This window comes from Anopheles gambiae, chromosome 2 (genome assembly GCF_943734735.2).
Source record: "Anopheles gambiae chromosome 2, idAnoGambNW_F1_1, whole genome shotgun sequence".
Lineage (NCBI taxonomy): Eukaryota > Metazoa > Arthropoda > Insecta > Diptera > Culicidae > Anopheles > Anopheles gambiae.
The window spans coordinates 53,728,235-53,749,634 of NC_064601.1; the positions used below are offsets into that span (position 1 = coordinate 53,728,235).

The 21,400-nt window shown below is 41.8% G+C and overlaps 1 protein-coding gene across 5 annotated transcripts in view; it reads right to left on the reverse strand.

Annotated features, from left to right (window-relative positions):
* LOC1274515 (uncharacterized) overlaps nt 1-21,173 on the reverse strand; it is a 142,341-nt gene extending 121,168 nt beyond the window's left edge. The window contains exons 1-2 of one of the 5 annotated variants that reach the window (XM_061643917.1): nt 21,085-21,173; nt 19,759-20,424 (exon numbers count right to left, since the gene is read on the reverse strand). The gene's annotated coding sequence lies outside the window, so the exon portion shown is untranslated. Of the gene's footprint in view, nt 1-19,758; nt 20,511-20,967 lie in introns of all 5 variants that reach the window. The other 4 variants (XM_061643919.1, XM_061643918.1, XM_061643920.1 and 1 more) reach the window with 4 other exon arrangements.
* Nucleotides 21,174-21,400: the final 227 nt, after the last annotated feature.

Genomic DNA, 21,400 nt, shown 5'->3' on the forward strand with positions numbered 1-21,400 from the left:
CCGTGATTGACACGCTGCGTGATCGGTGGATAGGCGTGATAAAAGAACCGGACATGCTTGCTGGCAAGGGAATCAATTTGTATTACCACTCTATTCTGCTCTGTATCTTTCAGCTCTGCATAGCAAACTTTCAGACAGATTTTTGAAATCAAAAACGATGGTACGGAAAACCATGCGAACAGCTCAATGCCGTGTTACTCTAGACAAGCCCTGTCAGGAAACCGATTTACAAAATGATTTTTGGTAAAGGCCCTGTTAGCTATTTTGAAATACGCAAAAGCTGCAACGAATTGTTCTGTGGAACATTCTTTTGATTTACCGAGTCGTTTCTACAGCAGTAGCAGTTGGACTGAAATGCAAAACGCAGAGTGCAGCCCATTTGATATTGATTCGGGAGCAAAAAAATAAACAACGTAACAACGTGTTTTGATCTTGTAAATTTCCCACAGCTTCTCTACTCACCGAAGGCATGAAGAGGCGCATGCAGTTTAGCATGCAAACTAGCGCTTGAAAGCATCAAGTGGGAAGTAAAAAAAATACATACTATTTACCATCACCATAACTCTGGATGCATTCGTCGAGATGCATACAACAGCACACCCTATCATCATTTTTCGATGACAGACATTTATTCGTTCTTGAAGTGGTTTTGCACACTCGCACGATTGACGCACCGAGCCAGATGGATAAGATGTGCATACGTCTCCCAATTGACAGATCTTTCCTTTCAGTGCATCTCACTGCAAGCGTTCACTGACTTATTACAGCCGAAAGCGAGCTGAAGAGCAGATTGTGCGATCATATCTTCCGCCCAGACATCAACATTTTGCGGCAAAGCTGACTGATAGAAGGCAGAAGTAAGATAGATTGATCGGAATTGGCAAACAAGCACAAAATGCTTCATGGAAGCCTTCTACATTCGCACTCAGATGCCGACAGATTCCCTTCCCTCCACTCCACGTCGTATTGCGCATTCCTTTTCGGTGGTGCGAATGCAAAGAAATGAAGAATTCTCTCGAATGGATAGGACGCTTCGGTCAAGGCTTCGGTTGAAGTACCAACGGATTATGTTGAATCCTGAAACGGTCCCAACCTGTCCCACTTGTCGACGATAAATGGTTTCTTTGTTAACCGAGCACATGGAGCACGGAGGAATCAATAGTTCCTTCAGCGGGCGGGCGAAACGGCTGAACGTTATTGCCCGAACGCCCAGATGCGCCGGATGCACGAATGAATGGATGGGTTTTGGGTTGCTGTTTACCGGACGCGCTGCTGGACTTGATTACAACTTTTGTCCTCGCCCTCGAGAGCGTAAGCTGAGCACTCGAAACGTGATCAAGTGTAAAGTTCAACGAAACTCTCCTTTACGGTATGGACCCTTTCACGTCCGTCTGGGGGCTAAGGTGGTAGCGGATGTTACCGCATTTTCTAAGCATGAACAGGTATTAAAGTTGGATCACCATGTGGATAAGAATATTATCAGGTTATCGTAATGTTATATTTTTCTGTTTTGTGCAAAACACTACATTTTACAACAGTTCTATCTCATTTCAAGCAACAGTACAAACGGAACTAATCATTGTTTCACTTCACTTGCACACGCACAATGTTAAATGTAGCTATAAATCATAAAAAAAACTACCACCAACATTAATCCGTTCGTGTTGACATTGTTCATAGCGAATAGCTCACCATTCCACCCTTCATCCACCAACGATCTGCTACCGGATGCGCTACGAGATATTAATCTAAAATAGATCAGCCAAGCGCCACCTACAACCCCTTTAAATTCCGTCCACTCATGCACCCATTAACACAGCAGTGGGGTTCTTTGTGCGCGAACATGGTTTTTCATGCACCCAGCGCAGATTACACAGCGCCGTGTGTCAGCACCGTCAGCGTTCGTGAAAAGGCAGCCGCTCACAATTTATTGCACTGTCACACCACTGAATTACGGTTTGGGTATGACGAGGTATGGTGATTTTCGCGAGTGTCGGGTGTCAAGTAATGCGCCATTTACCCTTGCCTGCAACCTTTCCTCCCGTGTGTTCCATTCGTATCCACCCACGGTGCGAACGGGATTACAAGGGCGCAAAGCAGAGCTGGAGAAAACTGATTCAGTTTTGATTGGTATATCTTCACCGTTGACAGACTCATAAATTGTGAAAGATGTTGTTCTCGGGCAAAGTGATGCGCGGTGATTTTGTACGAGATTTTAAATAGCTGACTCAGCCTTCCAGCAGCTACTTACGCCTTGAATGCGAATAGAACAAGCATACGTGAGATTCTTCACATCATTAGCCTTTTAATATTCGTACTAGTTTGTATATTATTTAAACTAGTTAAAACAATTATTATTTTTAGATGGTATCAAAAGTCTCGCTTATTACATTTATATATATTTTGACCAAATTTGTTCCTTCCATTGGTTGTTTTTTAATCTGCCAATTTTCCTACCAAATATCATCAAATGATTAAAAACCGAAGAACAGCAAATACACAGTGCATAAAGAAGAGATTTCTGTTTTACTTTTCAATTACCATAGGGATATCATTCATCGTAGCGAATCATACAAACATGTTTGGAGCCCTGTGCCAAATTGCCTGGTAACAAACCTGAATACTTAGCGCTCCGATGCTTTATTCTCGGAATTGAGTCATAAAATCGCGATGAAAATAAAATTACAAACGGAGAACAATGTACCACTAGCGAAAATACTTTTCCAGACTTTTCTGTACGTTTGCTGCCTGGCGACAGTTTGCCTTCTTCATCCCGCTTCTTCGCAAAGAAGCAAACGAATTTCGCTAATTAACTAATGGCGACAATTTTCATAATTGAAATTTAAAGCCCTACCCCGAAGGCAACACTGCACACCACACCACATTGCTTGGCAGCTGCATCTTCTGTGCTTCGCCTCCCTACCAACCCCTACCCTGTGCTCGTCGGCCTACACCGGGTGACAGCTCTGTTGGCACCTTCCAAAGAGACGCGCAAATCTGTGTGATTTTTTTAATGCTCATTTTTTGTTTGCCTTCTTTACTTTGCAAACTTTTGTGCAGTGAAGAATCCTTCGGGCTTAAACGGTCGTATTTTTTGCATCCCAGCTTTTCGTACACTCTTTGCTGTACACCCCTTTTGCTCAACGATCAACAAAAACGAAGGAAATCAAGTTAAGCACTGGGCAGCTGGAACGAGCCTGATAATGCTTGCAAAAGCTGCAATCGTAAAACATACCAAAACCGTGGAAGTTTATGCACATTGCTGCCTTTGCTGCTACTGCTGCTGCTGCCGAAAACAGGCCACTCAAGCTCTAGAACGACGGAATGCAGGCGCTGCAGTGTGGAAAACTTCTGCAATCCGTTTTATCATAACGAACTCCGTGCTATCATGGACCGTGCGGGATAGAATAGATCAGGTCAGGTAGATGGGAGCAGTGCCCAGTGTAGAACGTTTGAAAGGATTCGCCTAGTCTAGCTGGCTCGGTTCTTGAGCGCAGAGCCAGCTAATCTCAATACTGCGCGAAACAGAGAAAGCAGTAAGGGCCTCACTGGCGCATTGGCTGTGCTTGAAGATGTCCATTGCGCGTTGTTGCCGAGATTTGGTCACTGCTGCTAGAAGGACGACCTCGGACAAACACTTTGCAATATTGAAAACAACAAACAGTGCAACACGGCCTGTCGCGACGAGTGTGAGGATGCAGGGCAGAATTTTGCACATTCTTGTGATCAGCCAAAGGGATGCAAAACTTGCTAATTAATAAAACAACTCCATTCCCCGGCGACGGTTGCGTCATTTTGGTTCGCCTGTCCCTCTTTTTGCTTCTACATTGCTTAATTTACTAAGAAGCTCGCCGTGCAAAGAATGTTCAAAGTTTCTCGCTCGTAGTTAAGTGAAAAGTTTGCATTTGAATCGATTGACGAAAAACGATCAAGTTAAGTGAATGCTTTTTTCTACATTTTATTCAAAAACTTGACTGCCTTTTTAAAAACCATTCTCCTTGCTCATAAGTTTTTGTTTAATTTTTGAAACATAAGTTTTTGTACATTTTTTCCTTACTTTTGTGATGTTATTCTCTAACTTTTATATCATGAAATATATCTCTTTTTGCCAATGTTAAAAACAAGTATTTATTCTTGATCATATGTTTGAAGCTATTCCAAGATCTCTCAGCATAACATTCCATTATGGCAATCTTCTGAGCTGTCACACCAGTATGTGTGCTCTCGGCATTATTCGGTATTATCTTTCTTCAAAATAACTACGCAACTAAACTAGGGCCACGCAAAGCAATTCCTCTTAGGAAACACATATCAAATCTCTTTTGACCGATCGACAACATCTGGCGGTCAGATTGCAACCAAACAAGCGTAACAGGAATTTTGGGGGAACCTACCACTTCCTACAATACGATTGGGCACAGCTCCTTCATGATTGCAGACAGCAATACGTTTCAATCTCGTCCCATCGCTTTGTTCCTGCTACAACACACTCAGCTTCATGCTGCTGTGTGCCCATCTCTACGAGCATCTAAAGCAAATCGAAATCCAAACCCATAAAGCAACATCCATCGCATCATCGTAAAATGTCACCAGGCCGGATTGGAGCATAAAGTGAAGGACACTGGCAAAGAAGAGGAAGAACACAATGCTGCGATAGAAAACACACAAATGAAAAACTTGTCATTCTAACCAGATGGCATCCATCGGTTCCCATCCGTTGAACCATCTCCAGTTTGCACTCTTTTTTTTTTGTCACTCCCTAATGTCCGACTACACATTGGCTGGGCGGTCGCTGCACTATTCAGTGCCTATTGCTGGCGCGATTTTATGCAAATGTGGAGCATACAACTGGAGGCCTAAAACATTGCGTCTGGCGCCTTGCCCTCGTGTGAAGGAATGAACTGACATGGTAGGGAGTAAAGCAAATACGAAAAAATAACACATACAACACACACACATACACGCTTGCATCCCAGTTTGGACCAGTGCCACTATTTCTAGTCAAGCCTAGGCGTAATACATATTTGTCGTTCGAGTTTCGGCAGCCGTCGAGCCGATTAGATCCTCCAAAAATGGAAAACAAGCAGAAGGACGCGGACGTTTTAAACAGACCAAGTCGTTTTCAATGCCATGGCGGGAGAAATCGGATATGATCCAGCATGTCGTTGGCCCGCGCTGGATGTCAATGGCCCAACTTACGTTGGATTTTGTTTTGCTCTGTTTTTCAGCGGTTTCAGTTCTATATGAAACTCACTATACAACACTGAAGATCATTATAAAGTTTACAAGCCAGGCTTCGACCTGCCGCAGACACGAACGGCCCCCGATTGTTAGGCGTTATCTCGCAGCGGAGAAAGCTTATTAAATTCCATTAGGCAATTTGGCTGCTTCCACAATTTATCATTCTTCCATTCGGGTTTTTTTGCAAATGCGGTTTACTCTCCCCAAGACTTTCCGCTTCGAACGTTGAGTTTGCTTTGACGCGCGTCACTGTGACCGAAATTTAAATGGCTCCACCCAAAATTGAATATTTGCTTTGACGCGTCCTGTGCGAGGCAACCACTTCGACCTCACGATTTGAGAAGAACTCCTATACACACACCCACTTAAAGCAAACGGGCACAGTTGCCAAAAGCGTATGATCGCGAAGGAAATTATGTGCGAGCTGCAATTACCGCAAGAGTTCCTCTAAAGGGAGATTCTCTGTCGCTTGTCGTAGTGCGCCAATGGGTTGCTCAAAAAGTTCCACAGTGTTGTGAATGGAATGTGTAGCTATTCTTCTATATGATAATTTAGCAATTTTCCAGCAATCTGAATTATTTATCTATTGTTCATTTCATTTACTTTGGAATGTGATATTTCATATTTTATATTAAAAAATAGGCTGCGGTAGCTATAAGCATCAAATCTCACTACGTAATTTGATTCAAAAACGCATCGAACAAAAATAAATATTAGATGTTTTCCTAAAGTATTTTTTACACATACTACTCAATCAGTTTAATCTGAATTATTACCAGTTATAAATATAGATAATAAATGAAAAGTGAAATATATTGATAATTCACTACAACAATAAATATTAATTTATTCATCTATAAAAATATTCATGTAAACTCATCAAAATAGCTCAAAAAATTTACAAAGCTAAGTAATTATACTTCAGAACTAACTGCACTGCATTGCCAAGCAATGTTTTTAATAAAATCAAATACAGAAGAACTAACCATTAAAGATTAAAAAAAACTCATTAAATTACAGTTTTAATAAAAGCACCGCAGCTACATACACATTTCCGGCTATCCTTTTCGCACCCGCCCTCGGTGGTTCGAAACCGAGGTTGAACGTTAAAATGTAATTAACAAGAACATGAACAAAGGAACTAGTTAAGGCAACGGCAGTACAACAGACCTCCTACGTCCTAGGCATCTTTTTGCTCCCGTCCCTTTGCTCACTCCCACTTCCGACGGCTTGTGGGCTGCCACTCAATTTCCAACCTTACCGATACGAACTTCCCGCCAAAGGAACGGTACCCAATTGAAAAGCACAAGAAAAATGTTTATTTGATTATCGCGCACGCTTATGCCGTGCCTTCACGTGCATATCGAACAAGGCGACCGCGCTCTGCCGCAAAAGACGCCACACGTAGCAAATGAACGCACGTTCAAAGGTCGGAAAACTCTCGTCCGGGGAAAAACGCACCGAGGCGACTGTACTTCGATTGATAAATGGTCTCGCATAAGCGCGATGACTTTGGGAACAAATTATTCGTGAACGGCAGATCGCGCGTGCCACAGAGTGCCTTACGCGCACGGCACATGAAAGGCCGTGTTTTGTGTGGTGCTGTGGTTCCATTTGCTTGCCGATGAAGCATTTGCTGCACAGTGAGGGTTGTTTCCGGTGCAAAACGAACCATCCAGCATGTGAGTTTGATCACAGGCCTAGCGGTAGCGGTAATATGTATATGAAATTATTAAAACCACCCAAGCCCATATGGACAGATCCGATTCATTTCGATGGCGAGCGGATGCGCCGACGCCACACATCATATTAATTTTCTCAATTCAACACAAACCGTAATACATGACGTTCTCATTAGCATACCTCCTAATCTGGATGGAACGATGGTGGGGCTGCTACTTCTATCTCTCTGCCAGCAGTCAATCATCGGTACAGGTCAAACAGGTCCATGCTGTTTGTTCTATTTTAATTTCATCTGCATTCGAGCGCCCCTCTATTCCCGTCCCGTTTACCCACAACTCGAGCAAAGCTATACCACTATGGGCAGCAAATTCCATGGAAATGCTTAGCGTTAGTTACGTCTTTCCTCAACACGACGACTCCACCCATATCCCACATTCTGAGCCTGAGAGCCTGAGTGACCTTCGCACGGAGGATTAAAAAGTTTCTCTCACATTAATTAAAATTTATTTCACAACACAAGTGGGCAGGACGGCTGGCGCTCAAGCAAGGAATGTGAAAGATCGCCGTTTCACCGTTTGTGCCTATAGAGATGTTCTTGGAGATGGCAAACGATGGCAACACCTAACAGAAAAAGGTTACTAACAAGGGGAGAAAGAGAAGGGACTCCTAATCCTATTGTTGGACAAACTTTTTCTCCTTGCAGCGGTTTTGGCAACACCCTTTTTTCGAAGTTTGGTTAAATTGTTTTAAATCAGTTGACCAAGGATCTATGGGCAATTTTGGAAAAGGGCGAGCAATATTCCGTTTTGCACTTTTCCCCCCGAATAATTATCTCTTTTTATGTGGATGCTGTACTTTGATTTTTTCATACACTAAATTACAGCTAAAGGGAGTGTGAATAGAAACAAACAAAGCATGATAGCTTGTCTGCTTTTTAAGCATAGCTTAAGTTTTAATTTGTAGAGCTAGAAGCAGCAATTGTATTACAATAAAATCAAATGATTATGTTTTGTATTTTTGTCAAAAACGCAAGGGCAAACATTTGCTGCCATTACAGCCTGACGTTAAGAAGTTTTACTCATCTTCGTAATTCGATTTATCTCTTTCGTGGGTGGTAAACAATTAATATAGAATCATTCCTAGTTAGGTGTAATTAAATGCCCTAGTATTCCACAATGCAGTCAAACAGTAATGTAAGTATAAATCGAACATTATTGAACTAAAATTTTAAGTCTTTTCTAGGGTCTAACGATATTCTTATGACGATCAGTTTCATTCATGTTTTGTTTCGTATAGTCTAGCTTGGTTATAAATTGTCCTAAATCGAAATTTTTTAAATTACCTTACGAATTATTTTAAAACTACTCATAACAACCATCACTACAGATTGCAAAATGAAGTTTTGTTCGCTATTTATCCAATAAAATAATTCCCTCATAATAAATAGCAATTCAATCCATCTATCGATCCTTCAAATACAAAAAACACCGACGGTTTGGTAAGGCAAGAATTCAGCATCATCATAACATTCACCAATCATCATATTGTATTGTAGCCGGCCTACACCTCCGTCAAGACTTTCTATTTAAAAAATGGCTTGTTTCCAGCCGGTAGATCCACGGCTCATGGCCATAAAGTAATACCAGGGAAATTTGTGTAAGATACATTTAACATTTCGTTCATTCTTAAAATCATCTAAATTTCCTCATTTTACCATTTGGATTTCCCTGAATGATGGGTATCCAGATTTCACTGATGTACGTTCAACTACATAAAAGCTCCCCTTCTACTTCGAGGATTTCATCGTTAACTTGTTTCCATGCTTCCCAAGTGGGTTCTGGAAATCTGATCCTTTCTCATAGTCGCATTAACCATCAATCTAATTGATACGGCATTAGTGCCGTCGATGTAATCCGCAAAGCCGAGATATTTTAAAATGATGAAGAATCATTTATCGTGTTTTAGTAATCAAGTCTGTTTGTTTTATTTTTAGAAAACAGTAGCAACTGATGCAATTTTAAATCTGGGACTGGGTTTATAAGATCCTGAAGGGCAAGATCGTATGAAGAAGTGTAAACGGTCGAAAATTCAAACGGTCCCATCTGTTGCCATGTTAGAATACTGAGTTAATGTCACCCAGCCTCCATGTCTCCAGTAAATCTTCCTGATTCCAGATCCTTGCGATCAGATGGATATTCTTGACGGTCCGTCACGTGGGCACCATCGTCGACCGATGCTTACTTAAAGCTCTTTAGCTTAAAAGGGAAATCAAATCTTACATAAATCACCAAAATAAGTTAAGATTTGTTCAACAGCTCATAATGCTGTTTTAAATTTTATTTTGCCTATGAAGTTGGTTCAATTAATCTACCCAATCTAACGTACCCGCGAACTGGTTCAAAACACTTTACACATGAGCTAATGCTAGTGAGCAGATAAATTCATAACTTCGGGCAAAAAAAAGTCATCCATTCAATGTAATGATGCAATTAAAACGATACCATAAAGAGTATTGTAATCCTGTGTTATCCCTCGTTCGCAACGATACAGTTTAAATGTCGCTTCGATTGTCCCCATACCCGCTCCTCTCTCGCACACGTACCAGATTAGCAACAAGCTTAGCATCAAATCTGTATGGATTAAAAATTAAATAACATTAAAACGCTATAATTAAAATCAAATGCTTTAAATAAACCAACCAGCCTCTGACCACCACCACCACCACCGACACGGGCAGGTTTTGTGTGAATCTCAAATCCACTCGTGACTAGAGGCATTCGATACGCGGCATTAAATTATGAACCTTAATGCTATCAAATATCGCCTATAAATGATCGGCAAACACTTTACGCACATTCCTTTGACCAAGGTGACCCAAGCCCGCTGCTTTTTTTGTTGTTAATTATTTTTGTTTTAATTTTGTCGTTTTTGTGTTGCTGGACTCATGCGCAACATGGCTGCTAGTGGTAAAGCGTTACCACCATAAAAAGTGGCACTACCAATTGCGACTCAACACAAACACACTTCCACACATTGCATTTGTGCATTTTTGTGGCCAACCTATATGGTGCCCGAGATGTATCAGTTGTGCTTTCCATGCAAATAGCCCTTTACCGATCATTACCGAGGCGGAGAACACGAACCAGAGGGTGGTTGATCAATTTTGTGTTGTTTGTTTATGTTACCACTTTTAATTGAAACCATTTGTAGTGTTTGGTATCGGTTCACCGGTTCGTTGGGGAGGACCGTAAACGTTTCTCTGTGCACGCAATCAAACTACATCGCATGTGCATTTTGATGCCACTCTTGGTCGGTTGGCGTGATGTGGAGGATTGTGCAGCATTTAAATGCGTCTCCCTATTTACCTACCCCGTTTCTTCAGCTTCTGCCCGCACGCAGAGGAATGGAAGGCATTACCCATGTTTTCATTAATTTAATACGATTATTATAATTTATCACGAGTAGGGGAAAAAATACTCTCAAACATCCAACCAACCACTCTGTAGTGAAATTATTCACAAATTCAATTGCGTCTGGAAATAGAGTTCCCTGTAAAAACCGTCTCGGTACCTTACGCATTGCCAATTTAATGACGTTTAAAAGTAACACTGAAACGCAGACCACTTTATGGGTTTACAGATTTTTTTCCCGCACACCGTTTTTGCAAACTCTCGTTCCGGAAATGGAGCACTGCATTGCGAGCTTAACACAATTTGGTTTCACAGTATTTGCACACATCAGTTAGTTTTATTTTTAACCAATCTTTCAGGCAATGTTGGCCAAATGACTGTCTGTGTTTTGATAATGATGTTAATTTGCTGCTCGAAACACGAGCCATACTACTTTTCGACCAAATTTTTGCACCATATGCACCGTGCTGTGTGCTGTGTACAGAGAGAGAAAAAAGATAATATTTGGTTTGTACCAACAAATCATCAAACTCTACGAGACCGGTTTATCCGTTCGCATACAGCCACAGGCCTAATTTGCTACAGAGTTGAAATAATTCGTCCAAATTCGAATTGTTCATGTTCAAACCACTCCACCCTCAGGCCTGGTTTCGGTTTGAACGTGTGCAGATGTGTAAAGCATAAATTGATGAAATTTCAGTCAAAACGATTTTAGACATTTCTTTCATATGTTTTTTTGTTTTTGCTTTTTACACTTATGCGTATACAATTCACACAATGTTTTTTGTTGACGTAAATAAACACGATAGAAGACGGTATGTGGTTGACAGGCAGATGAATGGGTAATCGTATTTTACACGCTTTTTCACGCGTAAGGGGTGTGTATGTGTGTGTTTTAATCTAATCAAACAGACGTTTAGAAACACATTTTCGAACAACAAAAAACCATAGAATATTTAAATTTTTAAACCCGTTTGATCTATACACGTACGTGTGGACTTGGCAGCTAATAATTACATATCCAAAGAACGCACATCTCTTGCAAACTCTCGCCACAGCTGGTTTCGACGAGTTAATTAGTGGATCGACATGTTGTTAAAGTGATGTAAAATATAATGTTTGAATCAACCTATTTTCGATTCGTTGGTTGTGATTTTTTGTATTTGTAAGTTTTATAATAGCCATTTCGCTTAATTGCACATCTAACTCAGCGAATTTCATAATGGTTTTTATCAAATTTCCGAAAGCAATTAGTGACATCGTGCATCAATTTTTACCTCTAACGCACCTACCTTCTAACGTTCAAACCACCGACTAACATTAAGTTGATTTGCTTGTACTAGCAGTTAGTATTATTGGTTAAAGAAAACATATATTTTATTATTGCTAGACAACGAAGCGGAAACATTATTTAGTGCTGAAAACGCTAAACTTTTTTTTGTATTACTTTAGCTGTTGCCAAAAAATAGTATGTTTATTTTGCCGATTCGTTTAATAATAATGTTCGACTTGTCTCCGAGATCGTTATCGTTTTGCATTGCTTTTTCTCCCTTTTCTCCTATCTCTTTTTCTCTCTAACAAATTCGTAACGTTTATGTTATGTTTATGTTTATGTAGGACGTTAGAAGCCTCTTATCATGCTGTTGTAAGGTTCCAATAATTATGTTGATTGAATTACAGAGTATCACACAGCGGGATAGCCTTGAACCCAAGACTCCAAGACTTGCTCTTGAGGCTTGAACTCAAGACGGACATATTATACGAGTCGTTCGAGTTGACGACTGTGCTACGGGACCGCTCGGCTTACGGGATCGCGTAAAGGCCTTACAGATATAAATTTATATTTGCTATGAAAATTTTATGTTTATATAAACCACAATTGGTGTCTTATACTGAAAACTTGGCAGCAAGGACGTTACCTAATGTTATCGAATGATAGTTATATTTTATGACATCTTTTATTACATGATATGTATGAGACTTCTACCTAATCCTATTACATAAAGTTGCAATAATTTACAGTTTAATCTCTCTTTCAAACTCCAAATGATCGTCTTTACACAGTTGCAACGTAATTCAATACCCATCGAATTCAAATAACATTGGCTCATCAAGCACTGTTTCTTTAGTGAACATCTAGCAATATGCATCCATCAATACAAGTGTGCCACTGCGCTGTTCAGCTCAATCACCAACCACTGCACTTGACAGCTTAAACTGCTGTCTTTTTCACCTGTAATATTTATACTTTCTAGAAACGGATGAAGTACTACGGAGACAGAAAAAGAAGCACTAACAACTCCATAGCAAACACCTTATGCACAGCTACTCGAGCAAACCGAGCAGTCGTTTAGCGAAACATGGTGAAACGTTGTCCCCGATATAGATTTTCAATATGCATTCGGCACGTACAAACACTCACACATACATAGTATTTTCCGACTGATGCATACATTTCACAGTACCATCAACGAACCGCAGCAAAATATCATCGTCGCATGCCAATGGCAGCCAGCATGCACCGTTGGGTGCATCCACCGGCAGCCACTGTGACGGCGCATCGTGAGAAAAATCACACTCAAGCTAAAAACAACAGCAAAAACAGAGTCTAGGAGAGAAAAGTGTTTGATAAATATTCTACCACTCACCTCCTGGGCGGGACAGAGGACCCCCTGAAACGGCCAGAGGAATACCGATAGACGAGGAAAGCTAATTTTACAACCTAGAAAAATCAGTGAAAAATGTCCCAGAAGGCGGAAAGCAACGGACAGCTGCAGAAGATGCAGCATGGCAAACGAAAGCAAATAAAAAGGCACACTCCCATCGGAAACCGGCAGCTGGGGAAGTGAATGGACAGGACAGCAACGATGGGGACCAACTAGCAGCAGCAGCAGCATCAGCAGATGACGTTCGTTACCAGAATCGTCCCGGGTGGAATTTTCAATGTCCATCGATGAATAAAATATAAATCGTGTACCGGACAGTTCGAATATAAATGGCTACATAAATAGACTGTCCTTTGGGTTCCCCGGCTGGATCGGGCATTCCTCTTTCACTGGTAAAAGCCAGCAAATATCGAAATGTCTCTACTCTTTTCTTTTTTTTTTTTGCCCCTCTTCTACTGTGTCTTGTGCGGAATACCACCCCCCCTCCCCCCACCAAAACAGCGAAAGAAATCCTTTTCCTGTGCTGTTCATCCATCACGTTCTGCCCCGCTTTCTGGCAGCCTTTTCCCAAGAATGTGTGCGAACCACTTTATGTGTCGCACCTCTGGGATTTCCTGTTGATGAAAAGAAGGACACACGCGCTCGATTGTCGAGAAAGCGCAACGAAAGGAAACGGAGTCACTTCACAATTGAAATATCCCGAATCGCTTCCCTTGCGTCGGAGGAGCCTCACCTGCGCTGCGGGGAATTCCGGGAGTTTTAAGCGGTTCCAAATAGATTGAACCCTTATTTCGTGTTAGCTCCATTATGGCCCGTTTTGCATACAACCCAACGAGGTTCGTTCGACTCTGCCCCAAAGGGACACTTGCTGACAATCACATCCCCAAACGATCCATTAGATATAATCCGCCTCCTATTAATAGATGGCATGCCGCCGTGCCGTTGCGACAAACAACCTTACCCGCATCTCCAGTGTGCCATCGGTCGGCCGGGCGACTCGTGTGGCCCGACCCTTCCCCACTTTTGCAAAAGGGTTCACCTTTTTGGCGTTTAATTGAATTTGCGCTCCTTACGTCCACAGTACGTTCCGTACTGTAGTCACTCGTACTGCTCAGTGCAGTAAATTATGAATGAACCCGACTGTCGGCACCCGTACACAAGCCTGCAGCGAGTGCTGCCGCTTTTTCTAAACACCACCCAACCACCATCCCTCATTCGGATGGCCTTGCACTTCATTTTCATCTTCCGCCGGTGCGTCTTTTGGGTTCGCAGAAAACACACCCGGACCGTTCCGGGTGGATGCAAACCGCACACATATTTCATAAATAATCAGAACTGTGCTATGCTGTGCTATGCTGCTGCTCTCCCCGACGATGGTGCGCTCGCAACAGCAGCGCCTGATGTCTTTCTACCCGCCCGAAGGATGCCGAAGAATTACCTCTCCCTGGTGAGTTGGTGAGGTTTTTGTATATTTTAGCATAAATGTTGCTGCTTTTCCTTTCGTTTTGTTTTCACTTTTTGCTCTTTTTTTTTGTTGATGTTCTGTTTGGTTTGTGGCTTGACAAGGGAATGTCTTCTCACACTGATGTCGCGTCTTGCGATACCCGGGTGCCCTGAAAGGGGTTGCTCGCAATAATAATCATGCTCGAGGGAATTAGATTGTACCGTACCCAGTGCGCCCTACCAGCAAGCAGTAAAGTCAGCGTCGGAACAAATGGACCGGAACAGTGAGGCCATCTACAGTGTGGCATCGCGTCTACAGGATGAAAGCAAACTTGCTACTCCAACACGCTCACTGGCTGTACTGCTGATGAGAGTAAACGGCAAGCGGGCCGCTTTCTTGAACGATGTCATTTATGCTCCAAGCTGCCACAAAAACGATCCCTTGTTTGTTGGGCTGTCCCTTTTGCCCGGGGGTCATAAATTTCAGAAGGTTTTTTTTTTGCTGTCCGGTGGTATGAAGTGGAACCGATTGAAGAGATTTATCTTTTAATCGAACTCCCTACTTTAATATCATCCGGCAATCAGCTCTTTGCTGCCTCTAATGATGCATCGCAACTCAGTTATTTGTGCACTACTAAAGCGGTTGCTCCAGAGAGGAATGAGCAACACAAGGAGCATATTGTTTTCGTATCATTTTTGTTCCATATTTCACATAAGTGACCCTAATTTGTCGGTATATGAAGATCAGTGTAGTATAAAAGTGATTATTAATCTTGCACTGTGGACACATATTAGTAAATATGTTTCATAAACAGTGCGTTTCAGGACAAAAGTATTCTATTCGATGTTGACAACTGTGTTTAATAATTTATTTAAAAGTTAGAAATGGATATGGCTAGGTTATTAACAAGTATTTAGGACTACTAGGATTAGGTTAAGTATTTCAAATAGATCCACAGAAGCTAGAACAGATCCGAGCCACATAAGTAACATAGGCCATATCCGACCAAATTATTAAAAAAAGGGTCTTCCCAACAAATATTATAAATACATGCTTTCATACAGTTCTTCAGCAATTCGTAGAGGTTGGTTTGTCCAACTTGATGTGTCACATTACTTTCCATCTCGTTGGAGGTCAGCGATTTAATCCTCAAAAACGTTGCCTGATTTACTCACAGTAAAAACAATAGCTAATTACCCTTAGAAACGCGCGATTAATCCAAACACGATTACCAATTGCAAATATTAATATTATTATTTAGTTAGTTAATCTACAACGGGCCATACGACCTCATTAGGATGGGTAACAGTAAAAAAATAAATAGCAAAATCAAGCCATTTATCAAATTTCACTGCGGCCATGGCAGAAGCCGAAGGCGTTCTTTGAAGCACTGGGTTAAAAATATTAAATTGAAAATAATTAGAAACAGTGTTAAATTCAGCTGACTTGCGGAACATGAAGTCGGTCCAACCAGCGCTGGTGCGGGGCTTAACAACCCATAGAGTCTCTCTAGACGGAAGTGGTGGTGCGTAGGTATCGATGCGATGCAACAAAAGCGATGACTTGATACAGTCATTTAGCAGGCCAGCGATGCAAGAGCACTGTGCATTGCCTCTTCTAACCGGATGAGGCTCAAGGCCAAGAAGACCGCACGGTGCAGCATATGAAGGACGATTATTGCGATCCTGCCCGGGAAGCAGGCCTCTGGCATATTGCGTGAGTTTCAGTTGAATCAAGTCGAAAAAGCAGTGTTATACTCCAGACAAACACGCACGAATATTTCAAGACCAAGCGAACGATACTACTGTAGACAGTATCAATCCATGCAGGATCACATTTTTTTCAGTTATTCGGATAACCAGGACAAGTATTTGGTTTCTACTGGTAACAACATCACCTGTGTACTGGTTTAAATTCAAATTTGAATCTAGAGGAACGCTCAGGACTTTATCATAAATTTGTCGATTAACTGCAGCGTCGTCTATGAAGTAGGAAGCTGTTGGAGTAGCTATTGCACCGACAAAAAGACACACAGAAGCATTTCTCAATGTAGATGGTCAGACCACTGCGCTTGCACCACGAGCAGAAGGTATCGAGACAGTCTGGCAGGAGCATGTAGTCTCTTGTGTTGTGTATAGGCGCGAAATGTTTGCGTCGCCAGCAAACAAACTAACTATATCGGGAGGAAAAGCGAGGGTGACATTGGTGACTTTGAGAGCTACTGACTGTTTTTATTAGAAATGTGCATATGTTGATGTCGTACGAGCAATTCCCTACGTAAAATTTAAGTCACTCCAGGAGCGAGCAGAGAAGTCCTAGCTTATCTAATTTTGCAAGAAATAATGCTTGATTGAAAGAATCGAATACATTCTTTCAGGGAATATCCTTAATCTACAAGTCTGGAAAAAATCGTTGACATTTATCGGGTGAGTAGTAAACTATTGACTCCTTTGTGATTTGTAATTTTATATCAACATTGAATAGTTTTTTTCGCGATATCTAAAAACAGCCCTTTTAAACAATCCTGCAAAGCTGTTTCTCCTGAATAAGACAAAAAACAGCCCTTTTACGATATCCCAATTCCAAAACAAAATTGTCGCGGTCTTTCGTTTTCGTTCATGAATTAAATATTATACATTTAAGCCTCATGGTTAAATAAAGCTGAATTCAAACACATTCACTTTTTTGTTTTCAATAGAATCTTGTTCCATTTTTATTTACTATTTGTTTAATTACTATGCAATCAGAAAGCCTTTATCATATTCATACTCTGGCACTGTTTCTCACTAACAGCAGGATGGATGCTGACAAGCTGTACGCATTGAAAGGATTGGATTTATGCATTCAGTCAATTATATTGCATTGATAATGGTGAAAAAATATTACCCGATTTAATGTAACACTGTTCCTCGTACCATAGAACAAAGAAAACACATAAATCAGTCCATTCCCGTGAATCGCACGCCATTCACTGCGTTTAAATAAAATTCCATCGCCACCAGCTGTATTTAAATCATCTGTAGTAATTGTTCCAACAGCTCGTCAGCACTCTTCCGCTTGTGTCAAGTTTGGTGCAATTATTGCATTTTTTGTATCCATTTCAACAGCATGCACCCATATTTCGGGCATAATATGTGGTTTGCTCCTACCGCTCGGTGCACTGAGAAACGCGCGCAAAGAGATGAGAGACATTTTGGCACAGTGGAATTTTTATATTAAAAACTGAAAAGCGGAAGCATGTATGATGTGTTGGTTTCCGCGGATGACCAGAAAATTCTCGTCCAGCACAGCTCGGATCATGCGGCAAGCGTGGATGGGCGGTACCTGTCATCAGCTTTTGAGGGTTTTATTAATATTAACGAATATATTGAGTTGTTCACAATGAAGGGAAATGAACGCATATACAACTTGAAGCAGAAGTCATCAAAGAGTTTTTTTTAAATACCTCCTGTTCTTCTGGTAAAATTTGACACGCAGTACGGTGGTGTCATTTTTTTAATGTCTTTATCCCATCAGCATGTTGTATAAGATTTAACAAATAACAAATCAGAGAGCCCACAGTGCAATGAAACCAACTTTTCCTCATTATAATATGAATTTCAAATATTATAACACTTCCGTTGAAAGCCAGAAATTGCACAATGGTCCTACAGACAACGGATGAGCTGTAAAACAGGCCAGATTTTTGCTTCATCTCAAAATGCAAGCCTCATGTAGAAGCAAAACAGCGACCCTCATCCCGATCGCCACTTCCGCACAATAAATCGCTTTGTACGATGCGCGTGGCGAAATGAGCAAAAACTTAATACCATCAGACTGATTTTTATCAAAGCGAAGCTGCACAACATTCAGCCTTGTTTCGGCCACTCATGGCTACAGCCCGCAGACACACGTTCGCGGCAGGCCGGCGGCAGCAATCTTCATTAGAGATTTATTACATTCAGAAGGCTCTCTTGCTTGGAGCGCGCTTAAAAACAGACCCCCGCCATGGTACGGTAAGCATCCACCATCGGCGGAAACAAGGAAACATCAACCGAGTACACGGAATTCCACGAGATGTGGGGTTGTGTTGCGGAACGGCACACTTTACGTACGGCACTCCATACAGCCTCGTTTTGCGATCATCTTAACCCATAACGCTGGCGACACCGGAGCGGTACGTCGTCGCCCGAATGGTTACGGTTGCTGGCAGGTTTGTTTCCCTAGTGTTTTTTTATTCACGAAACTTCGTAAACCGGTAAATGGCTGTAAGGATGAAGCTTCCCTTTTCTATTTGCTCCTGTTGTTGGCGATGCTGCTACTGCTGCTGTTGCTGATACAATGGTAATAAACATGTAAACAGAGCGGTCGACTACTGCTGCGGCTCGTAAGATATGCTCTATGATTCAGTAAATGCTCGTTAAAAAACATGTTTATACACATCACCCTTTGGCTTTGTGTTTGTGTAGATGTATGCTCTGGAGCCTGTAACAGGTAGGAACTTCCGGGGTTAAAAAGTGTCATACATGCCCAAACACAGTGGCCTCGAAAAAAAAACTGTTCCTTGCCTGTGGGAAATTTGATCCCGTAAAACTTGCAAACCTATGGCCCAATCGACCGTTCGTTAAAAGAACAATTTATGATGTACTATATTTGGACCGAGTACTTTCCATCGTAAATAAGCATTTCCTCGAGAATCCACGCTGTTAAACTGATGTAAATATCAGCTTTCATAATTGCTATTATAAATATCGGTGCAATACTTAGTGATAACATGAAAATGCTGTTCTAAAATGTAACATTGATTTAAGTGATGTTCTATTTGTCTTATAAAACCACATTTAAAAGATCTCTAGAAAGGTATAGTTAGTGAGAAATAAAAGTAATTATTATACAAGTTATTACAAAAAAACATGAAAATAACATTAATCATGAACAAACATGGAGATTATAGTTCTTATAACTAAACATACGGAAAACAAGTAGACAAACAACCACACTGGCCAAATAATTATTTGTTTTAAAATAACATAAAGCAACATAAAGCACCACAACAAAAATACTATCAATCAAGGTGCTCCTCTTTGCAGCAGGGGCCTTCGGATGTGCCCCTTTTAAGAAGTCTAATTATGAGTTATTCGACCGCAGCGCAATTCTTTCCTGCATCCATTACCGGAGTCAAACATCGGCCCAAGTTAAAATCATGCACACCACGTACGCAACGTACGCCTGCACTGCTCCGAAAAGCGACTGAATGCTTTCGATAATTATCAATCAATTTTTCATTATTCATCATTTGCACATATTACCCAGAAGCCCCCTGGCCGTACCGTACCTGTAAAATCCGATGATCAACCTATTCTTTTATCTGGTCCCACGAGGGAATACAGATTCCAGCAGCGTCGCGAACACTTCCGCTTGCGCAACTGGAGATTGCTAATGACGCGATGCGCTTAACGGATTGCAAAAACACACACACACTCACGCACACGTGCACTTATGCACAGATCCACTATCGGACACAATACACACACATACACACACAGAGACACCCACACACGCACACACAAATTGCCCTTTTTAATGACTAGCCGATGATTTTATTCGTCTGGCTCATTTTATAGCACATTTGGCACGGTGCACATTTGTATCCTTCCGTTTTATTCTCCACAGCACTCTCACACTGGGCACATGGCGCATCGGGCATCGGTCATCGGGATTTAAATATCACTGCACAAACCTTTTCGCCTTCCTCCTATCGCAGATGCGGATTTGGATCCGTTTTTTTTCACTTACATCCCATTTAATTCATACGAACGATAATCAACACACTCACACTTGCATGCACGTTTCGATGTTTTTCATTCCTTCTTTTTGGCACGCGTCACTTCCGATCGCAATGGTTTTCGCACCACGTTTTTCACTTTCCTTCCACCACTCCGTGCACTGGGGAAGCGAATATGGTAGTCGGGAGCAGCCAAAAATCTGATGCAGAAGTGCACTGTGCAATGGGTTTCCATAAATCTACATTATTATAAAATTTGAATGGATTCGTTCACCGCTAACCATTTCATTGAGTAAATTGTGCTGAATAATTAACGATTATTTATTGAAAATCCGACTGCCGACCGGGTGCCGACGACTGTTGGCCACGATACCGGAACCTTCTGCGTAATACCCGAAAGGATAACGTTTTCCTGTAATCCTTTCGGTCTTACGAGAGTGAGGCTATTCGGTAGATAGCTTGGACACAAAGCACAATCAGGTTCCTGGTAGTTGGTTGGATATTAATATGCTTTCCTGTCTTGCAGACTCTGTAACACAGTAACACGATTGAAATTCTTTCGTCAAACGAAGTGAACACAATTACACGAAATTAACTACGGTCCGAACCGCTTGGCGCCGATGATTAAACTGTCATCACACTAAGCCGGTCCGACACTTCTCTTCAAGCACAGCCGGACAGCACAGCTAGCCCCAGAATTATTTCAAATTATTTTTCTACTCCCAGTTCCCTGATAAACTGAAGAATGTTTTTCCCCACCAACAGTGAAGGACGACGTACACGAGTTTCACACTAGATTGGAAAAACAAACACCGCACAAAACACAGAACCTGCCCGGAAACCCCCGGGATTAACGTTCGATAAGAACGCAGCTACCTGCAGATAACGTATCGTGAAAACGTGTACGGTCCGTGCTGTTGTTCGACTGACACAAAACGCCCCCAGACTAATGGAAGCGTTTGCATTTGAGTTCCCTTCGATCTTCGGGCTGCACGCCCCAGCAGCCGAACAGCTGCGCCCCGGTTTGGCACGAACCCAACACGAACCGAACCTCTCACGCCCATGATTCGTGGCCGCTCGGGTAGCTCGCGTGCGTCGGTCACAGCACGCCGGGACTTTCCCCGAAGCGGATTGCTTTTCACACGCGCACACTTATGCACACTCCAGCGCTCAGGCCAACCTCGCGAAGTGG